The sequence below is a fragment of the Olea europaea genome, chromosome 9 (genome assembly GCF_002742605.1).
Source record: "Olea europaea var. sylvestris chromosome 9, O_europaea_v1, whole genome shotgun sequence".
Taxonomy (NCBI): domain Eukaryota; kingdom Viridiplantae; phylum Streptophyta; class Magnoliopsida; order Lamiales; family Oleaceae; genus Olea; species Olea europaea.
The window spans coordinates 3,912,151-3,920,076 of NC_036245.1; positions in this window are offsets into that span (position 1 = coordinate 3,912,151).

Below are 7,926 nucleotides of genomic sequence, written 5' to 3' on the forward strand. Positions count from 1 at the left end.
TGAAACCCCCCAAAAAAAAAAAAAAAAAAAAAAAAGTTAGGATGAAAATGTATTTTTTATATGTTATAATTTTATATTTCAAAAAAAAATTGAGGACTAAAATAAAATATGTTTTAAATTATATTTTATTTGGGTCAAATAATCAAATTTTAATAGAATGAGTAAATATATCAGTGTTGGGCTCTTTTGATAGCTCGAAATTTATCATGTATTTTAGGCTTGAGAAAAAGTCATTTTGGATAAGTTGGCATCAAGATATTGCAGTTTGAATAAGCTGGTAAAAACTAGTTTTCAAATTGAATTTAAAACTTGGAAAGAAAGTGGAGATGCTGCCCCGTTTTGGGCAACTAAAATTCAGCTTTCCCGTTCCACTTTAAATACTATACTTAGCATCATTCTTTTCTATACTCTTGGCTACCATGTGCCTTTTGAGATTTGAGTGAATTGGGGACTGTCAATATATAATCATATGAGTAGAATATACGTTTTCACCAAACAATAAAATTATTCAACACGGTGGTAGGCAAAAAAATTAAAGATCTTGAACGTGATTTTGGATTCAGCTTTTCAAAAACTATTTTATCTAACGAGGTAGGATACTATGTGCAAGTTGTGCCGTCCTTTCAATATTGTAATTTTTCTTACATGATTTATTTCATGAAATTCTAATTGATCTCCGGGTCCCTATGAAATGAAATGTGAGATCACCTTCGGGTCTTCTCAAATATGCGAGAGCTTTCGATTGATCACCGATTTCTCTTGATTAAATGATGGTATGGAATGTTATAGATTCATGTTTTAAAAGTTATCGTATTATTTTGACGCACATATCCAACTGAGTATAAATTACTCATTCCTTCAAATTTTAACATTTCAGGTTAGGTTGATCGACGTGGATGGTGGCTGTGCAGTGCGCGGGTTGCCTAGTAAAGAAATTTTTCAAGAAAATATTTGAGAATATTTCTAGTAGGATTTTTTTTTTTGTTTTTCTTTAATTCCATTTAATGCTCTAAATTCTATGACATTATTATTTTATTTTAAAATAAATTAAAGGTTTTTAAATTTCCAATTAAATATTTTCGTTTCAAGTATGTTTATGAAATGATATGGGTAACACCCCAATATTTAAGTCGATAAAATTCGGGGCATTACACTTTCAGACCTAGCAACTATCTTTCATGTCACTATATGCCTAATCATATCCTCCTGTCCCTTTGCATACCAAGAAGTGGCGTGCAGTAAATCCCCAAATGACCCAATGCAAGGCACAAAGGGCACGGAAATGACCCATGCAGTTTAGCCTGATCTTTTTGGTCAAGTCATGCACAACCTGGTCTCCAATCAATTCAAATTCCCAACATGACTCCAAGCCAGTCTTCAGCCTACCTCGAAACTTCAAGTCATAGCCAGGTAAGAGTCTGGCCGGCTGGCTGATTTGTCTTGTAGATAGAGAAAAGTAATTAATAATGCGTTCAACTTTCTTCCCGTAAATATCACGGCTTTACATTCCATCTGTAGCCTGTATGGTACTTCACTCCAATGTACAAAATTAAAGCTAAGTGAAAATGTTTTATTTTCTTAGTCATTGGGTTTCATAATTAAGTAATAGAAACAGGAACCGAATACCCAACTTACAAATTGCATATTAGCTAGAACAATCAATATTTAAACTAATTAAGTAATATTGGTTCCCGACTATTCACTTTTGATGGCCAAAATAGTTGTAGAAATTAACCTATCAAACACATCCTAACTTAAACATTTGTTCGTCCCGAACAAAATTAATACTTAACACGTATAAACAAATAACACAGTCAAATAGCTTACCACTTTGCCTTAAGTCTTGAAATCACTTAAGTAATTCATAAACTACCTCCAAGTTATATCACCAAGATTAATTCGTCAACTTACTCAATATTAGATTGATGTATGTGTTCATAGTCTATTCAATCACGATAAAATTCTAAGATGGTTATTTTCCAACACTCAAAGGTTAAATATTTCGTCAATTCTCTCGTAAGATGCACACTTCCATATTTGTTCCTCCTTTTCTCTCCAAGGGTGTAACTTCTAAAGGTTGAGTTCTCTTCACTCATTCTTTTCCCACCCATGTTTGGTTTGACGTTAGATGTTTGTTTATTTAGAATATTTGTTATATTATTTAATGCTTTAAATGTACTAATCATTAATTGGATTGATGTGAAATTTTAATCATATTCGAAAGAAACAATAAGGAATATAGCACGTTATAACAATTATTACGAGGTTCAATAGGAAAAAAGATATTGCTATGCCTTGCATGAGTCCAATAGGTGCTCTATTATTTGTAATGCGCTGTTGCATAAAGATATAGGATCACATTTGAGGATACGTTAATTTTACTTGATGGAGATTGTTAAATAAAATAGGAATACTGATCAAGAAAGATAAATAAGTATTGTCATGGTCTTGAGTTGTGTTAAAACGGACTAATAAAGGGGGATTCAAAATCATAGTTTAGTAATCGATTTTACAAGCACTTCGTAGTTGTTCATTAGTTTAGTTAGATAATTAGTTCTAGAATCACAATTCACAAATTGACTATTTGGTTAGTGTTAATTTTAATTATATCTTATTCACAATTTCATTACTTAGCTACGATGTCATACACTTGCTAAATTTTGTCGATCAGCATTTCATATCTTTAATATTGAGCTCCTAAATTATATGCGATTGTGTACGAAATTAAAATTTTTGGTGCCTCAAGTTTCTTTAGTGCAGTTAGATATTAAACGTCATTCCACCAATTAATTCAAATTTACATGATTTTAAGACCATCTTGGGCCTACTGTTGCCCCATACTTCAAGTCATGTGAAATTTTCTTCCCGTAAATACCACGACTTGACCATTTAAATGACCAAATTAAAGCTTTGTGAAAATGTTATATTTTCTTATTAAGTCCTCTTTGATGCTCATTATTTCAGCAAACTGAGTTTTGTAATGGTGGATTTTTTAAGAATATATGATTAGAAGGTAGGAATTATTATTTTTTTTTTAAATACGTTCACAATATTTTATTTTGAGAATGTATATGAAATAATAATGGGAATCAAATAGGGGCTAAGTGCCTTCAACTGAGATTTTGGTAAATTTTAAAAATTGTTCTAAATTCATTTGTCCCCATTTAAGATTTTAATGGATTTTAATGAATTCAATTAAAATCTAGATGAGAGATTTTGATAAATTTTAATGAAATCCTATAAAATCTAAGTATTGTCAATAACTCTATATTTTTAAAAGGATTTCATTAATAGAGAGATTTTAAAATATTTCTATGGATTTCATGCTGAAAAATATATATAAAAAATTCTTTTGAAATTTAACTATCTTCAATTAGATTTATATGAATTTTGTGAAAATCTATTCAAATTCATGAAATTCATTAAAATTTATAATCTTTTATGATCATCAAAATTTATGTTGAGAACACTCGTTATGTTTAGATAAAGTCAATTTGACTTTACCATAAAATAATATGAGCAAATACTATAATTGTTGAAAAAATGGTGCGCTACTAAAAATATGGCTTCACATATTTTTCGTTCGTGAAATCTCGATATCCGTTGCTATTACTCTTTACCAACGGAATATTTGCAACCACAAATCCGTTGCTAATTTGAGGGTCGCTCATACTTACCGATGGATTCTGCTATAAGTAAGGAGTAAACATTTTACCAACGAATTTTCCATTGGTAAAGATGAATCTTTTGCCAACGAAATTTTCGTTGGTAAAAATCTTAACCAATATCAACCGACTTTCCGTTGGTAAATGTGTACCATTACAATTAGTAAAAATCAATTTTGTAAATAGCCGCATAGGTGTGAGTCATGGTAAAAAGAAAATATTTATTTATTATTTTTATTATTATTTATTTAATAATTCTAATTTTTAAATTTTAGGCAACTGAATTGAAAGGCAAAAATATTGTTTAACCACTTATTGGACCACAAATTAATTTATAGAGGGCAACTCCGAAGACTTTGTTGTGAACTTTAAATGTGGGATAAGTGAATTACTCTTACCAACGGATAATCCATTTCTAATTACCAACGGAATATCCGTAGGTGAAAGGTCCAAATGTTAAACGATTACATGAGGCACGGAATATCCGTTGGTAGAGAAATATTATCGTTATCAATGAAAAATTCGTTGCTAATTATCATAGTTGAAAGTGAATTACTTTTACCAACGGATAATCCGTTTTTAATTACTAACGGATTGTATCCGTTGGTAATATTTGGTACGTGACCTATGGATATTTCGCAGGTGAAAGATCCAAATGTTAAACGGTCACGTGAGGCACGGAATATCCGTTGATAAAGAGATATCATCATTATAAATGAAAAATTCGTTGCTGATTATTGTGGCTGAAAGTGAATAACTTTTACGAACGAATAATCCGTTTCTAATTACCAATGGATGCAGTTTTTCGTAGGTGCCATAAATCAATAATTTATGAGTTAAATGTTTCAATATTCACCCAACTTATACCATGACCATTGTTTACTCATTAATGTGTCCACTAAAATCTCATGTGACAAGTTATGATAGTTAAAACAAAATTAAAACTTAGCTAAACTATCAATTTACCAAAATTATCATATGTGAAACCTAACATCCAAGGCCCCATAAACTTCTTTAAGAACCAATAAAGCGTCCTCAATTTCAACATTAAAAAATTATATCCCTCTATTCACTCATCGCATCCACTAGTGATGGATATGCTTCCATTTAGTTTTGATTCCAAAAGAATTGAGCTGAATCACTAACCAACCGTTTTTTCTATAATTGAACTAGTGATTCTTTTTTAAGATATGAAACCAAACAGGAATCGAATCATTCCGTTATGATTCCATTACTTAAATTTTCATACTCGCCAAATAAAATCTATCATCATATCCACATGTTAAAAATAAACATCATAGATTTAGCAAGTTCGAATTATCAATCATCAAGATCACAAAAACTCAAACAAACAAAATAGAATCATAATCTGAGTACACAAATCAATTTCCATTCCCATATAAAAGATTATGTAATAAAAATGAATCACTAATGTAGATGAATGAGTCATTGACAAAAATTAATAATATCAAGTTCCATCTTTATGCTCCACCCAATTAATTCCTTTACATGAAGCCATCAAACTTCCATGAGAAAAATGAAATAATAAACCGAAATATAAAATTGAAGCTGGAAGTAATACTAGGGGTGGAGACAAAATGACCAAGCCAAGCAACTTAGCACTAACCTTCCAGGCAATTGTTAATCATATAACACTCCATTGCTTGTGTTGTAACTTTAAGAAACTGTACAAAAATAATTTAAAGGACACTGTTAAAATAAATAAAAATAAACTAAATTTTTTTCAATTAATAAGATGTAACTTGAAAATATTTTATAAAATTTTTGTTACCAGACTCAAATTTCTTCATAGAACATCGTCTCCTCAATGCAAATATGAAAATTTAAGTAACGGAAAGAACCAAACCAAACCAGAACCCAATGTTTTAGGTCCAAATTGGTTCAATATCTTAAAAAGGAACTATTTGTTCTATTATCCCAAAAAAAAAAAAAAAAAAAAAAAAAAAAAAGAAAGAAAGAAAAATGAATGGCCCATGGTTCGGTTCAATTCTTTGGAACCCATACCAAATGGAATCATATCCATCCCTAGGGGGTGAGATGAGTGAATTGAGAGCTAAGATTTTTTAGGGCTGAAATTGGGGACGCAATATTAGGGCTTAAAGAAGTTGAAGGGATTATGGAATTCACATATGATCATTTTTGCGAGTTGATGGCTTAGTTGAGTGATAATTTTTTTAACAATCGTAACTTACTACATGACATTTTTGTGCAATATGTTAGCAATGAAGGAATGAAATATGGTGGATGATTGATGAAGTGCAAGGTCTTAAAGATGAGTAACCATTTGGAAACATTTTGAAGTTTGATAAGTAAATCGTGATCAAGTATAAGTTGGATGAGTAATATATCTTTGGTTTGACGGAGTTGTAATTTTTTAACAACCGTAATTTGCCATGTGGAATCTATATTAGCCACATTAGTGAATCAGGTACCAAATTTTTGAGGGTAATGGATAAAGTACAAATAGGCAAAGTTTGGTAAGCATTATGAAAGACTTTAAAGTTTAGTGAGTAAACTATGACCAGTATTTTAAAAAGTGCTGCGACGAGTGGATAAAATGATTTAACTTAATAGCAAGCATTAATTAAGACCGCTTAGGAGGGCTTTATTAATTTTTTATTTTAATTTTTTCCCTTTTAAAATAAAATCTTTTATTTGACTTTAGTTTATTAGATCTTTATTTATTTTTTCTAAAAGGTTTATATTTGACTTTAGTTTCAAATTTATGAATGAATTTATTTGAGTCTTGTCTGATAAAAATTTAAATCAAATTTATGTTACGGTGCTATCTATATTATATAATTATGATTTTGAGAATTGTACTTTTGTTGGAAACTTCGAAAGTATTCATGAAAATCCCTATAAATTTATTAAGTATGACTTGTCTAATTTATTAAGTATGACCTGTCTAATTAAAATAGTTTCACTTCTGCATTTCGAAAGCTTGAAAATTTGTATATTTGACTAATTGTAGAAATTATAACGTAAATATAGGATAATATAATTTTAAGAATGAATTTATTTGAGTCTTGTCTGATAAAAATTTAAATCAAATTTATGTTACGGTGCTATCTATATTATATAATTATGATTTTGAGAATTGTACTTTTGTTGGAAACTTCGAAAGTATTCATGAAAATCCCTATAAATTTATTAAGTATGACTTGTCTAATTTATTAAGTATGACCTGTCTAATTAAAATAGTTTCACTTCTGCATTTCGAAAGCTTGAAAATTTGTATATTTGACTAATTGTAGAAATTATAACGTAAATATAGGATAATATAATTTTAAATGTTTGAAATGCATTATTTTAGTTATTAAGCCAGTGTTTTTTCCCAAAAAAATAAAAATAAAATAACAAAGTAGTAGAAGAAGAAGAAGGCTACCAAACAGGGCTAAATGAATTTTTACAAAGATTGAATATTTAAAATAATAATTAAAAGAGTAAACCTTGTCCACCTATAACCAGAATTTATGCTTTTTTGGAACACTTACCGTGATCCTTATATAACAGTATAAGTAAATGATTATTGAAATATTTACCTCACAATTTACCTTTAATTATTTTATAAAGATACAAATAGTCTTTCGTAATACAAATATTGTGGTTGGGAGTGGAATCCCTGCAGCACCCTCTGACTATTGTTGTTGGAATTTATGTTTCCTGGTCAAACTCTAATCTCTTGTTGCCCAGTTATTTCAAAACCTTCCCCCGGACCTTCCGGAAAGGTCCGCTATGTCACAACTTTTGCCAGGACACAAGGTTGGTAATTTTTGCACATATTTGGTTTTATGGAGATAATCCCCCCAATGGTCACTGAACTTTGCCGAAGCCCCCCCAAGAGGTCACCGAACTGCAAAACATCCCTAAATAGTCACTGAACTTTGCTGAACCCCCCCCAGGAGGTAACAGTTTTATGCTTCCTGAATTTTAGAGATGGAAATAATTTTATTATTATTATTATTAATTTTTTTTTTGTCAATGTGATTATGAATTGATATTGTTAAGGCTCGTAGTTAGGGATGTAAACGAGCCAAACCGAGCGGGCTCGCGAGCCTAAAAATTTGGCTCGAGCTTGGCCTGGTTAAAATGGCCGAGCTTTTTTGTGGGCTAAAGCCCGGTCAAAAAAAATAGGCTCACCCTGAACTTTTGCTCGGGCTTTTTCTGGGCTGAGCCGGGCAGGCTCGTTTTCTCCCCCCCCCCCCCCCCCCTCTTTTTTTTTTTTTTTTTTTTTTTT